Consider the following 22,544-nt stretch of genomic DNA (forward strand, 5'->3'; position numbering starts at 1 on the left):
AAGCTGAAATCATTAAAAGTGATGCACTTGGTGTTGTTGGCAAGAGTAGAAAAAAGGAGCCCTGATATGTACACGTTCTTGATGTTTTGATGACCATATTTTAAATAAGATTTTCAGGAAAATGCTGGAAGGTAAATTTAGGCTTGTAGTTTTTTGTTTTCGCTTTGATTTTTCTTTCTTTTAAGTTTTAAAAATTTATTTAGTATCATTATTTTAAATCACAAACATGTCCAGGTCATTATGTTTCAATTTATTCTTTATTTTAAGTACTTCTAGCCAAGTTGTGAAATATTGACTGACAATTAAGAGAATTTATAGTTATCAGGAATTGTAAAGCTGAAACCATTGAAGTCGTACATGTTCTTGATGTTTTAAATTATTTTGATGACCTTTTTTTTAATTATCTGCCCTTATTTTGTGTGCTTTGTTTCTTGTGTATGCATTTCATTATGCCGCTACTTTGAATCAAATGAATTATAACTGAGATTAAGAATGACATGTTAAGTGACTTCTCTTATAGCATTCTTTCTCTTCTCTCTAAAAGATGCCATCTACACCTCCATTTTGTCTAGCAAAAAGATTATTGCTTCCTTACACAATAGACAAAAGATTTTCCTAGCGATGGACAATAGATTTTACCGTGCCTTGCCTATCTCAAAGACCAAACCTTTAATTAGGGGGCAACTGAAGGTAATTGCAATAGACAAGCAATAAAAATAGGTAAATATAAAACTAAGCACCATTAAGATTTCAACATTGTATTTCACACAGTATATTAAAATTTTGAAATTTATATGCTTTGAATTTATATGAAAAAAAAATTGGATGTAGATAAATATTAAATGACAGACAATTACCAAAATATTTTACTCTTTTCCCACCTTGTAGAATATGGTAGAAATCAAATACTTTACACTTCCAAAAAAAAAACTTAAATAGTTCCTACTTTTCTATTATTTGGAACAATTTCTGCCTTGCTGAGTGTACAACATCCCAAATTTAATTTTCTAGATAGATTACATTACCTACATTATCTATATTTTACTATATTGATATTTGTTGCATTATGGTGATTGATTTATGGCTAAATTGGTAATGCTTGACTGACATGGTTATGCAAAATTCAAGTAGATAGTGCAAGATCACAACCCCTCCCATTGACCTCAATGCAAAATATTGAATCTTGTTGTGGATTAGCAGCTTGCTGCTCTTGGAACAGGCCTATTGCTAAGTATTTTGATAACAAGGACTCCAAAGAGGCCTAGGTAGCTTTTTCAGCTAGCAACAAGGGATGCAATTGGTCATTTTTCATTTCTGTAGTAATTATTTGATCAATTACATTGATCAATTATTTGTAATATGTAAAAATACAATGTTTAATAAAATAAATTTTATTGGTTGGAAGGGGTTTAAAACCCCTTCCGAAGACTGAAGGGAATGGTCATTGGCCATGGCCATTCCTTAAAGTCGCGTATTTTTTTGACAACTTAAAGAATGGTCAATAGGTCAAGGCCATTCTTTAAGGCATGTCTCTTGTGTCCTTTGCATTTTTTTTGTTGGTGTTTTATTTTTCTAACATTTATTAATTTTGATTTTTAACATTAAAGTTACAAATCATAATTCTATAAATAAATTTAATCATTTATGTATCACAAGTCACTCCATTAAATGGTTCATAGTGGACAATCATAAATCATCATTATGAAACCAACATGGCATAAGTATACAACCATAATAATATGTATGTTAAAAAAAATGTTGTGTTTTGACCATCACATATTAACATTGTTCATGAATTACATTTCTAAATATAACATTTAAAAGACAATCATGTGAACTCATTCATGGCATAATCTCTACATAATTGTAAAATGTACATTTTGATACACCACATGTAAAAATTATTGCAAATGATTATAACTTCTTGCACATAATAAAGCACAACACGTGCAAACATTATTGCAAATAGCTAAAACTTCTTGTGCATAATAAAATACATCACTATAAATGTGCTATTTGACCATTACATATAACCATTATTGCAATACTACATAATTTTGAGTATCACTAAAGTTAAAATAATTAACTATTAAAAAATATTTGACCATGACTAAAGATTAAAATATAAATCATTATCATTAATGCATCATAAGAACTATGAAATATGACAATTTGACATGTAAAGAAAAAAAATAAAAAACATTTGTTGTGTTGTTATGTTGTGTTGTTTCGTGTGATGTTGTGTTGTTTCGTGTTGTGTTGTGGTTGTCTTAGGTCCATTAGGAGAGGCCATACAAGCTTCCACCTTCACGTGGTTGGCCTTGCTAGTACAGAATGTGTGAATAAATATTCTTGAAGCTAAGAGAAGCTTTGTTTTAAAACATTTATTTATTTAAATTATAAATAATATTTAATAAATATAAACTATTGCATCTTACATGGTGAGACTCTAAAAATAAAGAAAATTGTGATTGCAAAGGTGAAATTCTAGATAATTAAATTATTACTCGAGATTTTTTTAAATGTTCATAATTTGGAGTTTTTACAATAAAAATAATTCATTAAAAATGCCACTCAAAAATAAAAAATTTTCATAATAGTTTTAATTATAATAATTTTTCTTATTATAAATTTTGTTTAAAAGGCTATGTATTGTTGGTGAATTTATTTTAGAATAATCAAATAAATATTTAATTTATTAATACAATTATCAAAGAGTATAGTTGTTTTTTAACAATCAAAGAGTTTAGTTGTTTTTTAACATCTTTTAAAAATAAAGTTTAGATTGGAGTCTTCTCATTATTGTGGATTTATAAGTATTATAAAACTAGACCCTAGCCCTAGGCATGGTGTAAATACTAACCCTAATTGTTATTTCCTTTCTGGTAATAAAACTAAACCCTAACCCTAACCTAATCATAATTATAATCCTAACCATAAACCATAATCTTAAGTGCTTACCCTAAGCCTAAACCTATTCCTAACCATCATGTAAACAATAACCATAACACTAAACCCTAACCCTAGCCTTAATCCTAACCTTTACCCTAAACCCAAATTATAACCATAATTCTAACCTTATACATGACTTCAACACAAATCCTAAACCTAACCCTAACCATGATGTAAGCAATAACCATAATTGTAATATTAACCCTAAATCATAATACAAACCATAATCCTAACCCTAACCATGATCCTAACCTAACCCTAACCAATCATAACCCTAGCCATAATCTTAGCCTTGAACATAACCATGATGTAAATCCTAACTCTATCCCTAACCCTAATTCTAAAATTAACCCTAACCATGATGTAAACCCTAACCCTAGCAATAATCCTAGCCATAGCCCTAAACCCTAAGCCTAACTATACTCATAACATTAACCCTAACCCCAACCATGATGTAAACCATAATCCTTATCATAACCCTAAACACTAACCCTAACCATAATCCTAACCCTAAATCCTAACCCTAACAATAATCCTTAGTCCTCACCTTAAAACCTAGACCTAGACAGACTTTTAAGGTTAGGTTTAGGTTTTAGGGTGAGGACTAAGGATTCTTGTTAGGGTTATGATTAAGTTAGGGTTATGGTGAAGATTATGGTTAATGTTATGATTATGGTTAGGCTTAGGGTTTAGGGCTATGGTTAGGATTATTGCTAGGGTTAGGGTTTATACATCATGGTTAGTTTTTCTTTAGGGTTTACATAATGGGTAGGGTTAGGTTTAGAATTAGGGTTAGGGTTAGGGCTAGGGATAGGGTTTACATCATGGCTAGGGGTAGGATTGGTTAGGGTTAGGTTAGGATCATGGTTAGGGTTATGGTTATGGTTTAGATTACGATTTAGGATTAATATTACAATTATGGTTATTGCTTACATCATGGTTAAGGTTAGGTTTAGGATTTGTGTTGAAGTTATGTACCGGGTTATAATTATGTTTATAATTTGGGTTTAGGGTAAAGGTTAGGATTAAGGCTAGGGTTAGGGTTTAGTGGTATGGTTATTGTTTACATAATGGTTAGGATTAGGTTTAGGCTTCATGTTTAGTTTAGGGTTCCTCGTGATTAGGAATATGCTTAAGGTAAGCACTTAAGATTATGGTTAGGGTTAGGTTAGGGTTAGGGTTAGTGCTTAAGTTTAAGGTTAGGGTTAGAATTATGGTTAGGTTAGGGTTAGGGTTAGGGTTTAGTTTTATTACCTGAAGGGAAATAATAATTAGGGTTAGGATTTATTTGATTATTCTAAAATAAATTCACCAACAATACATAGACTTTTAAACAAAATTTAAAATTATAAGAAAAATTATTATAATTAAAACTATTATGAAAAAGTTGTCTTTTTGAGTGGCATTTTTAATGAATTATTTTTATTGTAAAAACCCCAAATTATTTTTAAATAATAATTTAATTATCTAAAATTTCACCTTTGAAATCACAATTTTCTTTATTTTTAGAATCTCACCATGTAAGATGGAATAGTTTAAATTTATTTAAAAGCAAGTTTCTCTTAGCTTCAAGAATATTTATGCAAACATTTTCTACTAACATAGCCAACCATGTGAAGGTGGAAGCTTGTATGGCCTCTCCTAATGGACCTAAGACAACCACAACACAACACAACATCACACGAAACAACACAACACAACATATGCTTTTTTATTTTATTTTCTTTACATGTCAAATTGTCATATTTCATAGTTTCTTGTGATGCATTAATGATAATGATTTTTTTAAAAAATCTTTAGTAATGGTCAAATATTTTTTAATAGTTAATTATTTTAACTTCAGTGACAGTCAAAATTATGCAGTGTTGCAATAATGTTAATATGTAATGGTCAAATAGCACATTTATAGTGATGTATTTTATTATGCCCAAGAAGTTTTAGTTATTTGCAATAATGTTTACACATGTTGTGCTTTATTATGTGCAAGAAGTCATAATCATTTGCAATAATTTTTACATGTGGTGTATCAAAGTGTACATTTTACAATTATGTAGAGATTATGTCATGAATGCGTTCACATGATTGTCTTTTAAATGTTATTTTTAGAAAGGTAATTCATGAACAATGTTAATATGTTATGGTCAAAACATACATTTTTTTTTAACATATATATTATTATAGTGGTATACTTATGCCATGTTGGTTTCATAATGATGATTTATGATTGTCCACTATGAACCATTTAATGGAGTGACTTGTGATTCATAAATGATTAAATTTATTTATAGAATTGTGATTTGTAACTTTAATGTTAAAAACCAAAATAAATAAATTCTAGAAAAATAAAACACCAACCATAAAAAATGCAAAGGACACAAGAGACATACCTTAAAGAATGGCCTTGGCCTATTGACCATTCTTTAAGTTGTCAAAAAATACGCGACTTTAAGGAATGGCCATGGCCAATGACCATTCCCTTCAGTCTTTGGAAGGGGTTTTTAACCCCTTCCAACCAATAAACTTTCTTTTATTAAACATTGTATTTTTACATATTACAAATATTTGATCAATGTAATTGATCAAATAATTACTAAAGAAATGAAAAATGACCAATCACATCTCTTGCTGCTCTGAATCCATACCAGCAACTTCGCTCCTATACTTGAACCTTCCATAATGGTGAAAAATAACTAGCTGAAAAAGCTACCTAGGCCTCTTCAAAATGCTTCTTACCAAAATACTTGGCAACATGCTTGTTCCAAGAGTAGTAAGCTGCTAATCCACAACAAGATTCAATATTTTGCATTGAGGTCAATGGGAGGGGTCATTAGCTTGCACTATCTACTTGAATTTTGTATAACCCTGCCAACCAGGCATTACCAATTTGGCCATAAATCAATCACCATAATGAAACAAATATCAATATAGTAAAATATAGATAATGTAGGTAAATCTGTAATCTATCTAGAAAATTAAATTTGGGATGTTGCACACTCAGCAAGGCAGAAAATTGTTCCAAGTATGAAGACTCCCAAATTATATAAGTGAAAAATAAAAAATTTGATTTCTACCATATTCTACAAGGTGAGAAAAGAATAAAATGATTTGGTAATTGTCTGCCATTTAATATTTAATTCAAAGCATATAAATTTTAAATTTTAATACACTGTGTGAAATACAATGTTGAAGCCTTAATGGTGCTTAGTTTTATATTTACCTATTTTTATTGCTTGTCTATTGCAATTACCTTCAGTTGCCTCCTAACTAAAGGTTTGGTCTTTGAGATAGGCAAGGCACAGTAAATAGAGGGAGAAACAAAGTAGAATTGTTACAACATGTGATTCTAGGAAAATCTTTTGTCTATTGTGTATCTAGGAAGCAATAAAATGATTTTCCATGTTTTTGTTAGACAAAATGGAGGTGTAGATGGCATCTTTTAGAGAGAACAAAAAGAATGCTATAGGAGAAGTCACTTAACCTATCATTCTTAATCTCAGTTACAATTCATTATATTCAAAGTAGCCATATAATAAAATGCATATTAAAGGGCAGGTAATAAAAAAATGGTTACCGATTTCAGCTTCTCTATATTATATCAACTCATTGGCAATTCCTGATAACTACAAATTCTCTTAATTGTCAGTCAATATTTCACAACTTGACTAGAAGTACTTAAAATAAAGAATACATTGGAACATAATGGCCTGAACATGTTTGTGATTTAAATTAATTATGCGACTTAATAAATTTTCAAAACATATAAAAGAGAGTAAAAGTTAAAGAGAAAAGAGAAAACTACAGACTTAAACTTACCTTTCAGCATTTTCCTGAAAATCTTATCTACAAAATCATAAAAATAAGTGCAAGTCAATCTATTAGAAATGAAAACAAATTAAAACATTCCTTCCTAAGGAAAGTAAAATTAAGATAAAAAAGGGGTATATAAGAAATATGTATCAATGAATAAAATGGTCTCTAAGGAATATGAATCAATGAATATAGAGATTATAGGAAGCATAACATGATAATTAAAAAAAATATCATGAGCAGTCAAAATTATTTTGTTTGGCAGCCAATTAAAATTTGATAAAATATATTTTAATAACTATCATTTTCCAAATAATTGCATGTAATACAACCTACGAACTAATGGAGCCATTATCTTAGTTGCTATCTATATTTAAGTATAGCATTATCAAATGATGTAAGTCTTGGATATGTATCATGAGCAAGCATGGGAGTCTTGGCAAGATCTTGTAAAAGAAAAATGTGAGATTGGTATAAGTGGTTTAGGTGCATTCGGCTTTGTCCCATTTACCTATTATTAATATAAACAAGTTTGAAGTGCGGGTGGCAACTTCTTTAAAACTATTTAGAAAGATTAGCTTTAGATGTCATTAAAATCTAAAATTAAGGATGAAGACATAAGTATTAATAACATATAGTTCCTTTTAATTTGTTATAATTTTAATAGAATTTGAGTATAAGAAAGCCAAGGTGAGAAACAATGAATAAATAAATCTCAGCATACACTGCACTGAACCAAGTCAAAAGTGACTAAGCATAAGTGTTGAACATGATTAGGAATATTGTAAAATAAATGAATATTCATAAAAATAAATGTAAGATGAGCTTTTTAGATGACATGTAGCCAAGTTTTGAAATTGTAATTGCGATAAATGTTAAACAACCATGCATTAGCCATCATTACTAGTGCCATAATGGTAACACAGATGTAGTTCTCAATGAGAAATTTGACCATATATTACATGGAATTTGAATAAGTAGAATAAACATAGAAAAATTTTTATGGAAAGGATAGTTGACTAACTTTCAGGAAAACTTTGACTTACAAAATTTAAGAGGTATTGATTTTGATCTATTTGGATATGAGCATGTTTTCCATATTCTACATGGTCATTTTGGAGATCATACGCTACAAAACCTATAATGGTTCTTTTGATTTTGTAGCACGCTTACAAAAGAAAAACATACTAATACCAAACCAATTTAGAGGCTTAATCCATTTGAGCATAATCTTTTTGTATTGAAGGGTATATGCACGAAGTTGTGGTACCAAAAAGGTGTCACACTTCAAAAAAAAAAAAAAATGCGCATAAGGCGCATGCACTATAAGGCATGCGCCCTATAGTGCGCATGCCTTATAAGGTGTGCGCCTTATAAGGCGTATGTGCATTGTAAACAACAAAAAAACCTTGCTTCGCATTTCTGCATTCCAAACCCGCATTTGGCCATTTTTGGGTGCTATTTTCTTGCGCTCGCCCTTTGTAAAAGCTTGAAATTGGGCACTAAGTTGTCCATCTCTCATGAAAATGCAGCCACGCCATCGAAGAGCTCGAAGAGGTATGTATTTTTATTTTCTTATTGTCAATTTTTTTTATTAATTTGAAGATTAAACTAGGTTTATTGATTTAAATTTATTTTCATTATCAGAAAATGAGATTAGACAATAAAATATTGAAAACACTCAATCACCTCCTCATGAAGACCATATTGAAGAAGAAGCACATCAATCAGCTCCTCATGAAGACCATATTGAAGAAGAAGCACATCAAGAACCTCCTACAATCCCTAGACACCCCATAGGTACACAAGAAAACCTATTAGGTCAAATAGAAAATAGCCAAAAAGAGTTTGAAGGTTTAATCACAAGGCTAAAAGATCCCACTGGAACAAACTCCCATAGGACAAACCTTGCCAGTTCTTTGCAATCTATTATATCTCACATACAATCTGTGAGTGGGCAAATAAATTTTTGGTCCCATAAGAAGGAAGAACAAAAGCAATTTTATGATGACAAATTATCATATGCGGTAGTGAAGAAAAAGAAAATTAATAAATTTGACTTGTGTGCTCTTTTTATGGACCCCCGAACGAATCAACCTTCACACCCTGGATGTAGGAGATTCCCTATTCATTGGTGTCATCATGAAGGGATTAAGAACAATTTTTGGGATAGGTGGTGGATGGTATTTGATCAGCCCCCATGCAATAATCATGAGGTACCCCAATACTTTTTGAGAAAACTGTATTGTGAGTTTGTCCTTAATGAGATCCCAAACTATTTTGATTTTCTATATTTCCAAGGTAGAGGTGGGGGTTCCTCGCATGATAGAGAGGGTGCACAACATGATCCAAATCTCCCACCAAGACCCTTGGCCAGACCTATGGTGGAGCATGTTATTATTCCTTCCATTGTGAAGGAGAGTATTGAAGTCGAAACTCTAGACTCGATTAGCTCACTCACTCAGACCCTTATATAGTATGCTAGTCCTCTAGTAGAGGGTGATGCGAGTGATGATGTTGATTCTTCTAGTCATCGAGTTCCAGCTTATTTTTGTCGATCTTGTGGTTCTCTTTGCACTTATGATCCTAATAGTTCTGAGAATGCACGTGCATGAGCGGAGTTTGCTACAGAGAACATTGTCATGACAGAATCCTTGCTGAACGAAACATTTGGCATTGATATGCAGGTGAATTTCATTACAAGTTCATTTCATTCTTTTTATTAAATCTTATATGTAAATTTGAGAATATATCTAAATTAGTAAATTATTATGATAAAAAATCAGGGTCAAAGTGTTCACAATACTAGCAACATTCTTGCAACACCCTTTTTCACTACTTCGTTGACTCCACGGGTATACAACGAGTGAAAAAATATAATTATTATATGTAGATAGTTGAACCTTATGTGAATGATTTTCTAATTACTCATTTTGGATGTCAAATAGTTTGATGCTAGAGCTTCAACATCAACACCTCGTAGTGTATTTCATCGACAATCTTTCACCCAGGTAAACAATTTATCTTTAATGTTGTTATTAAATAATATAGATAGTTTTGGCGATTAATCAATATACTTTGTTTAATTTTCAAATGTTGAATTCAAAGACTCCTCCTTCTGTCTGTGCGTCAATGGAGCGTGGTGTTGCTGCAACAGTAGCAAGTTCAAATGCTTTAACAAAAGTATGAGACATATTTGTAAATTTAGTAAATTTATCATTACATTTGTTATCTAAATAATATGTTATTGAAAATTTTAACAACACTTGTATTTAGTTTAATTTATATTGTGATGCTTACAAGAGGGGCTTGTCACTCCAGATCATGAACGTGCACCTGTTGTGGATGAACATCATGATTATTTGTATGCGGTAAGTGACTATTCTATTATATGTCATTCTAAAATTCAATTTTTGTATATGCTAACATCATTCTTTTCATTGTATCGGGTGGAGTTACAAAAAAGTCTGGAGAGGAGGTCGAGTGGATGTACTCGAAAGACACCTGCATCATATACATCTCCATCCCCTCGACATGCAAAGATATCTCGTGATCTGTTTCCTTCCCCTAGAGGGAAATGAATAGAATAGGGTCCTATTTTGAACATATGTTTTGTATTACTAATATGTGACATTCTATCGCCATATGGCTTTTGGCAAGCTCCTATTTGACTTTATTGGATACCATGTTGTATGCCTATATGGAAAATTCGAACATATGTTTTGTATTACAAATATGTGACATTCTATGTCCATATGGCTTTTGGCAAGCCCCTATTTGACTTAATTGGATATCATGTTGTATGCCTTTATAGCAATTTTGAACATATGTTTTGTTTTATGAATATGTGAAATTCTAAGTCCATGTGGCTTTTGGCAAGCCTATTTGTTTGTATTGGATATATTTGATAGTTTTAACGGTATACAATGTTGCATGGATTTGTAGCTTTTTGGTTAATGCAAATCATTTATCATGGTTATCCATAATTGCAGTACAAATGATTAGATGAATAATTGCACAAAGTTTATTATTACTTAAGCTTTGAACCTAAATATGTGTTTGTAATCCAAGACACAAGCCTTCCCGACGCGTACGAACTGACGGTTCAGTGCCGCAACACAACCCCGCAGGATCAGACGGATCGTTCTTATGATTAATGGGCACGGAGAAATGCGATGCCGAATATTGACAACTTTGAGCAATTTGAGCACTTGGGCGATTTGGCTGCTAGGGTGTGGCCCGCAATGATCGGGCGAGTTGGAGAGCAAAAATAAGGCATTCCTAGCATAAACCCGGCCACCCCGACGCATACAAGCTAACGGTTTGGTGCCGCGACGAGTGGATTGAAAGATGGGGCATTGTGCAACTTTTCATTGAACTCATCTGTCGCTTTTTTTCGCGACCGAGAAAGAGTTGCCACGAGCAACTGGATCCGAGTCTACCCAAACCGAGAGAGCAGGATCAAACGGATCGTTCTTATGATTAATGGGCACAGAGAAACGCGATGCCGAATATTGACAACTTTGAGCATTTTGAGCACTTGGGCGATTTGGCTGCTAGGGTGTGGCCTACAATGATCAGGCGAGTTGGAGAGCAAAAAGAAGGCATTCCTAGCGTAAAACCGGCCACCCCGACGCGTACGAGCTAACGGTTCGGTGCCGCGACGAGCGGATTGAAAGATGGGGCATTGTGCAACTTTTCATTGAACTCATCTGTCACTTTTTGTCGCAACCAAGAAAGAGTCACCGCGAGCAACCAGATCTGAGTCTACCCAAACTGAGAGAGGCTTTTTTAGAGTGCCATAACACGACCCCGTAGGATCAAATAGATCATTCTTATGATTAACGGGCATGGAGAAACGCGATGCCAAATATTGACAACTTTGAGCATTTTGAGCACTTGGGCGATTTGGCTGCTAGGGTGTGGCCTGCAACGATCGAGCGAGTTGGAGAGAAAAAAGAAGGAATTCCTAGTGTGAACCTGGCCACCCCGACGCGTACGAGCTGACGGTTCGGTGCCGCGACGAGCGGATTGAAAGATGGGGCATTGTGCAACTTTTCATTGAACTCATATGTCGCTTTTTGTCGCGACCGAGAAAGAGTCGCCACGAGCAATTGGATCCGAGTTTACCCAAACCGAGAGAGGCTTTTTTAGAGTGCCATAACAAGACCTCGCAAGATCAGACGGATCATTCTTATGATTAACGGGCACAAAGAAACGTGATGCCGAATATTGACAACTTTGAGCATTTTGAGCACTTGGGCGATTTGGCTGCTAGGGTGTGGCCCGCAACGATCGGGCGAGTTGGAGAGCAAAAAGAAGGCATTCCTAGTGTAAATCCGACCAACCCGACACGTACAAGCTGACAGTTCGGTTCCGTGACGAGCGGATTGTTCATCTTGGTCATATCCCCAATGGAGATCTTTCATGTTACCTAACTAGCAACCAATGAAGGTATAAACAATAGCCAATCAAGGCCTTCCCAAAATCAGTGGGTATCCACCCAAATGAACCTTAGGTTCTAAAAAATACAAAGCCAACATGATAATTACATGATTATATAATTATTAATAAATATTCAATCACTTCATTTGGCTTCACTGCAAATCTATTTTCTAACTACGACATTGTTGGGGTTGGCCTTATTTTGTCTAGCTACAACTTGTCCATTATTTTCTTAGTCATGACGTTGATGGCTACCCCAAGATCTATTAGTGCATTTTTAGTAAGGTTCCCATTGATACTTACATCTACAACTGGGCTCCCTAGGTTGGAATATTTGGGGACTACTATGATTCCCAACATGATCTCTGCCAACTGTCCAATAACATGGACTATTTTAAGGTATTATTTCTTCCTACCCAATCATCTAAGTCACATTTCTCTAATAGCCATAGTGTAAATGGGAATATCCTTGATAGTTTGCAGGAGGGATATTTTCATACTCACATTTTTCAATTGTCCTAAGAGGTCAAATTCAGGCTTAGATTGGTATTTCCACATAGGTAGCCTCTTAAGAAAGGCTAGGTTCTTACCGAATGATTCATCATGTATTTGTGGTTGTTCCAATGGCTATTTAGTGGTATCAATTACTGGTTCCTCATCAGAAATTTTAATAATCTATGGAGATGTAGGGCTAGGAAGAATCTTACCTGAATGTAAATGGACATCACTTATCTCAACTGTATAGGTTGGATACTAAGTTGTCTCATTCACAAAATCTTGTTGATTAGGCTTTTTTTTAGGATTGGGTGCAGGTTGAGTAGGCAACTAAGGTTCTCTTGGTGGAGCAGAGGTAGATGTGTTGTGACTTGGCATAATATTTGGCTATTGAGGACGTGCATTAGCTATTAAGATAGGTTACAAAGGTGAATTGTGTTGTTGTTACAGGTAATTGGCATTAGATTGTTTTTGCTATTGATTTCTATGCCATGGTTGAGACAATGGGTTTTGGTCACCTTTCTATTGATTGTATTGATATTGGGGTAGCTAGGAAACCTACTGAGGCATCTAGTTTGATGCATTACCCTACCATTGGTGGTTTTGTATTGTATTCCAAGGTTTAAAATTCTAGTTGGCAGCATTTTGTTGAACTCCAAGAAATGAGGAATTATAAGATAATAAGTTTCACAGTGTACCTTGCTTTTGTTGCCATGGCCTACGTTGTGCTATATAGAATATTTGTCCATCTTCTTCTTCTACTGCATGAAATTCTAGATGAACTGGCTTTGCTTCAATGATAGCAACGATCGTTTTACATCTACAATACAACCTCTTTTGTCTATAGTGAAGAAAGTATTCTACAAGAGTAGCCTTTACTTCCTCTTGTTTCTTCTTAAGATGAAGGCTATCCAACTAGGTTGCCAAATGAATTATTATATCTTCCTTTATATTGGAGATCAGGTTGCTTGATTCCACCCTTGAGAAACCAATAGATGCCTTAATGGCAGGAAGGAACTGAGAGCTCCTATCCTTCCCCAAAGTAACCCTGGAGTAATTCCTTGCTAGTTTGCAAATATCATCAAATATTGATTGTGTAATATCACCTCCACCTTTAAAATTGAGTGCATCAATGCATTCCTCATTAACTCCCCTGAGAAAAACCAATTTAGGAGACTAAAGAACGAGCCTATTTTGTTTGGATTTCTTCAAACCAAATTGGAACCTATCTATGTAGTCTTCAAGGGGTTGATCTTCTCTTTGAGACATCCTAAAATGGTCCTCCTTTCATGTGTCTTTGCCTCTGCAATAGTCCTGATAATTTTGCATAAATTTCTCTTTCATGACAACTCAATTGGTAATTGTATTGCTTCCTATCCCCATTAATAATTGTAATGTATAATCCTTCATAGTGGCTAAAAACAACTTTAAGTGATGGGCATAAGTTACATAGTCATGACTTCTACAAAGTACGTCAAACTCAAACAAAAAAGTATCAAGATATTTAGTGATCAGACCATAAAAATTGGGGAGGGTGTTTGGAGGTATAGTTTTCATTATTGTTGCCCTCTCTCAATCAGTGATTGGAAATGCAAAGGTGACTGGTGTATTAGGATTTTCTACTTTAGCATCACCCATTCTTGCCAATATCTCTTGTGTATTCTCTTGAGTAGGTTATTATTGAATTTTACCAATACACTAAATGGATCTTTTGATGTTTGTGTTGAAATAGATGAGTACTTTGGCCCCTTTCTTGAAGTTGGGACGTCTCCTACACTTGATGTATAGAGAATAAACATTCCTCTAGCTTATAGGTTGTCTTCTTGTGCTTGTTAGTAAAGAAGTTGATACCTGTTCAAAATCTAATTTCCCTAATGCTAAATACAAACACTTATGCTATTGAAAGCGTATAACCAAAGATTCTTTGCAAGAAAGTAAATAACTGAAAGGAATCCTAAACATAAGAGTCTTAAACCTTAGCACCATTCCTAGCTATGATGCCAAAAATAATTGTCTCCACTATATCCATTGAGTTGGTGTAGTTATCATACACACGACCTGGTTGAGGTATTCAATAGGGAAACCCTATGTCCTAAGTGAAGGCTCATTTAATTATCAACCAAGGATGTACCTTCAAATATGGAATTGATGTTGTATGTGCAACAAGGATGCTAAGTTCTCTATTGTTGTGTAAACAGAATGTACTAATCTACTAAGAACATAAATAGTAAACATGGACATTGATGTAAGAAGAAACTAACAGACACAATAGTTGTTGAGGGCAACTTTAGGAGTAGCTCAACAATGGTTGTAGGTACAACTATTAATGTAACCAATCAAACTAGAAGTTGGTTGCGACTAGGACTCTTAACTATGCAATATCAATGAACATACATTAACAACTGAAGATAAAGAATAAATTGAATAATTTTTAAATAACAGAAAGAAGAAAGGAGTGTCACATTACTTCGAGTGTTCCTTGTTTAAGGAATTTAATCTCTGTAAAGAGTAAAAACTTTAACTCACAAAATAATAACCATCCTTCTCATTACTAACTCATGTACAAAACAATCAGATAGTGTTTACGTAAAAGATCTAGCTATAACATAATCTATGTTGTTTGCATCATATATTCAAGTGACAAATACAAAAGTAAATAAATATCATACAATAGGAGAAGATTCTATCTGGAATGAGACTTTCCTTATTTAAAACATTTGGAGAAAGCATGCCATTAACTAGCTGACTCTAGCCAAATGTTGCATCTCCTTAACATAGAGGTGAATTATTCTAAAAATAAAAATAGACTAATAGAATAAAACTATAGGAATATGTTTCATAACAAATTCTTGAAACAATAACACAAAACTAGGAACATGATTGCTACATTGATTCAATATTAATGATGCACAACTTCATCAATTTCCATGATATATTAATTCCTCAATGCCTTCTAAAAAGACAGGCTCAAAAGGACTCTTCTTCAACCAAGACTCTATGTCTCCATGTTGTTGCTTCCACACATGTTGATAGAGTTCATCCTTCTTTGACTATGGATAGAACTGGGATATAATGGCCATGACCAACTCGTGCTTCTTTTTACATGTTAGTTCCAGTAATGACAATAATCTGCATAAATCAACATTCATGACATTTAACAAAATGTTATCCATTAAATCACATCACATATCCATACCAATATACTATATATATCATAATTAGCATAATGTGGTTCCAAAGATGACCAAAAAATATAATTTGTTTGATGATAAGCTAATAAAAGTTTGTTAAATTAGTAGGAAAATAAGTAAACTCAAGACATTAATGAGACTCATTAATAACCCCCCATGGGTGCACTCAACTTAGATCCCATAGATAAATTGGTCATCAACCTTACTAAATATCTGAAAACTTTTGTATCTCTACTCTAGCCATAAGTGAAATACCAAACTGTCGTAAAACTGCTTCCTTATCTCATATCCCATTATAAAGACTATCCATGTACATTCATTTATAAGTTGGTCCAAAAGGCATAAGCTCTACCATGTGATCCTCTAGAAGAGATAACTCCTCAAAGTCTTCATGCATGACCAAGGGCTCAACAAAATATGAATCACTTATGTCCTCCTCTACATGTATAGGTATAACACTAGTGGCTAACCCACTAAGTGTGTGCTCATCTATCTCATCTTCATCAATGTCTTGAGACCTAAATTGGCTCTCCCACAAAGGTGACTGATGATCTCCATAATGTAGTTTGTGTGTATACTCAACAACTTTAAAATTACACATGTCCTCAAGCCCATGCAAAATTGAAAGCTCCATGTGTTGGACAATCTTAAGAGGCTCTTCCCTCAAATCATGTGTACCACTATCCCCCTCATGTTTTATGGTTGCCAACTCATGATTATGTAAGGGTAATAAACTTTTTTTGCAAAACAAAAAATTAGACCCTTCCTCAAATCTTTGTACAATGTATTTAAGGTTCCCAATCACTTCTTTCTTCTTTTCTTTATTCTTTGTATCGAATGTTGATCTAGATGAAGCAAAGCACTGTAACTCACGTATATCTTTTGTCATAATTTCTTCCTAATTTCTGCAAATTATATCTTCATGTGAGCATGTCTCTTCCATCCCTAAGAACTTACCATAGGGTCCCTCGATTTCTTCATCTCTTTGTCTAGTCTTCACACTCTTCGTATGGGATTATTGTTTGTTAGAAGAGGCTACCATAGGAGACTTAGTTTTTGTAGGAGATGGTGAAGAATGTATCAAGATAAACTCCAATCAAAGCTCATCAACTTGAATTTTTTATTCTTAAACGGTCATTTGAGTTCTCTTCAAGGAATCCCTGATAACCTTAAGTTCATAAGTAAAATTATTCTCTTCTTTTCCTTTTAATGCTTTACAATAAATCTCATCAAGTTGGAGAAGATGATCTCTATCTAAAAGCAGATGTAGGTAATTCATTACCACAGTTGCCTCTCTGAGTACCTAAAAGACTACAAGGAAAAGTTCTTTGAAGTTGTTGTTGGCATTGTGTTGTCATTGATGTCAACCGGTATAAGATGACCACCAGAAGATGAGACGTGTGTGCAACTCTGAAACGAAGGAGTACAGGATGTGATATCCTGGATATCACCCTCTATTGCAAAACACCGGTAAAGGTAAGGAAGATGACCTTAGGATTCTCCAATACACAAGATAGTGCTTGACTTGTGTGATGAGATAGAGAGGTGTTTGAGCGGTTGTTTGTGATGAAGAGGCATAATGTTATCTGAATCACATCAACACTGGTAGAGAAGAATGAACCAGTGTGTTGTGAGGTTGCAGAACTACCAGAACCTCACTGGTTGAAGATGCAGCCATCATGAGAAGCAATGACTAAACAGTGAGTGTGTCCACACCGGATCACATGTGCCTGTTTGAAGAAATACTGCACAAACAGGGAACTCACATGAGCAGATGACAAGGTGTTACTCCACCAAATAAGTGGGGCTTATCTCCTATATGCATTGAGGCATTATAGTTTGGTGAAATAAGAGTGAAGAGGGAAAATAAAGGACTTGAAGGATCACTCTAGATCCACCGGTGAATTATGGGAATGTCTTAAGTACATGAGATCAAGGTTATGCACTGGACCGACAGAGAAGGCATGCTGAAGAAGAGTGATATGTTTGTCATTCAGACAAATTGGCTGAGCAGATATAGTCAGAGGAGAATGGTCTAACCGATGAAGGAGTCTAGCAAAGGTTGATGACTGGTGTCATCAAGCGTGATAACCGGTATGTAAGCCCACCGGTAATATGAGCAAGGTGCAGATGCAGATGACTCTCCACCTTGGGGAAATGAGAAAATGAGCTTGCTCAAAGAAAGACATGTTTGACGACCGGTCAAGGTGTTCCACCCACAATCCAACAAGATGCAGACATGATGAGGTTATCGGTACAGTGTGTGATATCGGCAGGGTTAGCAAACTGACAGGAAAGAGGAACCGGTTGGTTGGTTGGTCGGTGATCCCATTTGGACCAACATGAAGTTCCAAGCTGGCAGTTAGTTGATATGGATGCCACATGGAATCAACTTGGTAAACCAGCGTTTGGATAAAGATGGAATGTACATCCACAGGGTTGTTGCAGGGTTGGTCGACTTTAATGATAGGTCACACAAATCATAGGACATGCTGCGGAGTGATTGCAAGGGTTTGAGGCTCGAGGTCTAGAAGACAACTACGAGTCAGCCTAGAGTGATTGAGAAGATTGAGGCGACAGAGGAAATAGCACGACAAATCTTTTGTGATTGACCAAGGGATCAACTATTAGGGTAAAAAGCAAGTCGCTAGAGATGGAAGGCGTGATCCAGGAGATGCAAATATGGTGGACTTGTGCAATCGAATGTCAGAAAGATCAGATCATGTAAGATCTGATTGGATTTGGTTTTCCTCGAGGATGGTGAGGAAACCCTAACCGCCTAGATTTTGAATTGGTCTTTGGAGGGAAAACTAGACTATAAGTGTGTGGCCGAAGATAATGTTTAGTGTTGCTGAATAGGAGAATATGGTGTGATTGTGAAGTTGAAGACTTCTGGAAGTAAGAGAAAATCAGCCAAGTTCTCAACAAGCATCTGTAAAGAGAGTGGGAGTGAGAGAGAACCTGGTTTAAGCATTCAATCGGTTGGAGAGAAGAACCGGTAGTGTTCTACTGGAAAATGTAGAAGTGAAGGAGGTTGTAGAGAAGATAAACAAAGAACCGACAGAGAGGATAATCGGTGAAAAGAAGAGCAGTGAAGAGGAGATTTAGTGAGAGCAGTACAGAAGAGAGATAAATTGGTAAGTCTTACCAGCAAAGAAGCATCAGGTGAAGAGCAATAGAGAAGTGAGTCTATGAAGCAGAGAAGGTATCTCACCGATAGAGTAAGATATATATAATGGTTGTAAGATTCACTTGTAACAAGATAACCACTTATGTATTTGATGTTTACATTATGAACATTGAGTCGTAGCTCAGTGTAGGGGTTGTAGCTCCTTGGGTTGGTGCCCTAAAGTCAGGGGTTGGTGCTCCTTTGGGTTGTAGCCCATAAATTAGGTAGGGGTTGGTGCTCCTTGGGTTGGTGCCCTAAACTTTGTAACTATGTTTATTGTGAGGTTGGATTGGAGAAGTAGACTCCAACAACATTGCTCACTGAGGTTTTTCCCATCTTGGGTTTTCCTCGTATATGTTGGTGTTATGTGATGTCCCCTTGTGAGTGTGTTTGCATTTAAGTGAGTCTCCTCCATAATCGGTAAGTCTGCATTAAGTTAAATCTATCAATCGGTATGCTCACATAGGATTGCAAAAAGCAAAGAGATTTGAGAACCATTGATTCACCCCCTCCCCCTCTCAGTGATGCATTGTGTCTAACAATTGTTATGTGATCCTAGAGTCCCCCAACAATAATTTTCCATAAATCTCTGAGTATTATCAAAATGGCTTATAAATGCAAAACTCATGTCTTCAGTTACCTTCAACTACCTTTTCAAATGATGGGACCCATGAGAACCATATTATTCATACAATTTTTTTGATTTGTATTCATACTCATGCTTCTCAAAATTTGCTTCCTCTTTATCACAATTTATACATAACTCCCCCTCTGTGGATGTTGGGGATCCTCCTCTTGTGAGCTCGAGCTCCTGGTTTTTGCAAGCTTCTTGACTGTTGGGTTGATTGGGTCTCTGTTTTGGGCTTCATCTACATGGTTGATGTTTTTTGTTCTAATTGTTACTTGTATCGGGGTTGGTAATGATCTTCATGTATTCAGCTTCTATATGTATTGGGGGACTTTTTGTATCTTGACTTGTGGGGCCTCTCATATGTAATGGGTTTTTTGGCTTTTTGGGTAGCATTAGGATTTTCTTTTTATGGGCTACAACCAGAGGTTTTCTTCTGGATTCTTTCTTGTTGGTATGCCCTATTGAATCATGTTGTAAATAACTTAATATTAATAAAATTTTAATGACTTTGCCATTTTTATCAAAAAAAAAAGATTAAATTAATGACTTAATATATGACTAAATAAATACCAGATAACAACAATCAATGACTAAATTAATGATTAAATATATCACTTAATTAGTGACTAAATATATGACTAAATCAGTGACTATCATGACTAAATAAATGACCAGATAACAACAATCAACGACTAAATTAGTGATTAAATATATGAGTAAATATATGACTAAATCAATGACCAAATCGATGACCAAATTGATCAATCAAAACAACCAGTGGTCACCTAATCAAATTGATTTATGATTGGCAATAAAATACCAGTGGTAACGTGATCAAATTTAGTCATTTATCTATAACTTTTGGTAGTTTTTTTAGTCATATATTGTTGTTTTTGTACTAGTGAAAATTATCTAACAAACCTAGACCATCAAAATCATAAATACTTAGATAAGATGTGAAATCATCATCATTAAATAATTGGAGAACATCATCATACATGTTATCAATGTCATCTTTCATTCCCGACTTTGTAGATGAAGTTGGAGCAGCACTATAATAAAAAATAGTTCCATCCCAAGCATGACCCATAACATATGTAGGCACCATCACACCCAGATCCCAAGTGATAAAATGTTGTTTGTCCTATTTAGGGAATATGTGACTGCATTATTCCTCATGATTGGTTGTCTTTGTGACTAAATCATTCTCCAACTCCCAAGTACAAGCATCATGATAGTCAGTCCCCTCCATGGGCTTGGTTGGAGATTCAAACCAAACACCACCTATATCATCACTAAAATTAAATGTAAATTTTTCATCATTAGTTGATTTGAAGGGTCCATCATATGTACTCACAATATGTCCATCATTAGGTGTTGAACCATGAGGTGTTTCATATTCAAATCCAACTTCATTACTTGCTACAACATATTTCCCATGAATGGAAATTTTACTTTCAAGTGAAGATTTCTCCTTAGATGTGGTTGCAATAGATGACTAATTTTTTGATTTGGCAACCTTCATGATGACATCTCCTTCAATCTACATGTACTCTTCATCTATAGCTTCAGTAGGTGACTCTCCTACATCCTTGTCCTCATAAATCTAAAGTGAACTTGTGGCTTTGTTTTCTTTAGAGCTTAAAGTCCAATCTTCCATGCATGATCATGTGTAAGATGCAAGTCACAAACAAGTGCTTCTTCCTCCTTTGCTAACCCTTCTTCAAGGGTAACTTCTGATTTTTCTTTCATTATTGTTATAATGTACCTCACCACACCCATTTTTCTAGCTTTCAAAATTACAACCATACTTGAGAAATCATCAAAGGAAACATTTTTTTAAAACCCCTCAGGTATGCTTTAGTACTCTTCAACAAGCTGGGTAACTTCCCGTTCATAACTCCTCTTGATCTAATCTTCAACCCTGCTAAAACCCATTATCATTACTCTACATTTTTTACTGAATGGACCAACATGATGGAATGAACTTGGGCTCTACTATAATTTTAATATCCCACCCTTATTCTACCCTATTTTTTATTGTTCGTCTGAATCTTCTCATTTTGTTTTTGAGTGCTTTGGTTTATTTTTGATGAGTTTTCAATTCCTAGATGTTTATGTCATGATATGAAGCAATTATAGAAACTTTTAAGTTTTAACATAAGAAATAATATTCAAAAGTCTAATATAGTTTTGAATAGAAAGGTTTTCTTATTGAACTCAATGAGTTTCAATACAATAACATGCTCGATTGTTTTTTTAATAGGTAAAAAATTATATTTATAAATAACAAAGTATAAGGATTACAAAAATTATAAAAAATATAGGGGCTGCCAAAAACTAGCCAACCAAGCCCCACCATTACCAAGCCACAGGGGTATGAAAGAGAGAAAACCACCCATGTTCATCAAACACCTGAGCTCAACAAAAAGAGACCGCACCTACCCAGTAAGATAGAATCCCACCCTGACCATACCACATACCACATGAGTCGAAGAGAAAAACACCAACGATGAGAAAATCACCACTATTCACCTCGTACAAGTTATCGAGGTATCCGCACTATCTGCCACCTTCCTCTTCCCTTTATTCTTCGATCCCCTTGGATGACCCTATTTCCTTCTTTGTTCTTCCTATGAACTTGATTCAGCCATGGCCATCACCATCTCTTCCTTCTTTCACCACTTTCGATTCTTTATCATTATTTGATTTTTTTTATGTTCACCTAACCCAACCTGCACAATCACCCTTTACACCTCCCAATACTCATTTGGACCCCAAAGGAAGAACAAATGCAAAGGAGGACTAACCTCACTGATATGAAGCCAATCACCACAAATTGCAATGAAACCTT

Source organism: Cryptomeria japonica, chromosome 6 (genome assembly GCF_030272615.1).
Source record: "Cryptomeria japonica chromosome 6, Sugi_1.0, whole genome shotgun sequence".
In the NCBI taxonomy this organism is placed as follows: Eukaryota; Viridiplantae; Streptophyta; class Pinopsida; order Cupressales; family Cupressaceae; genus Cryptomeria; species Cryptomeria japonica.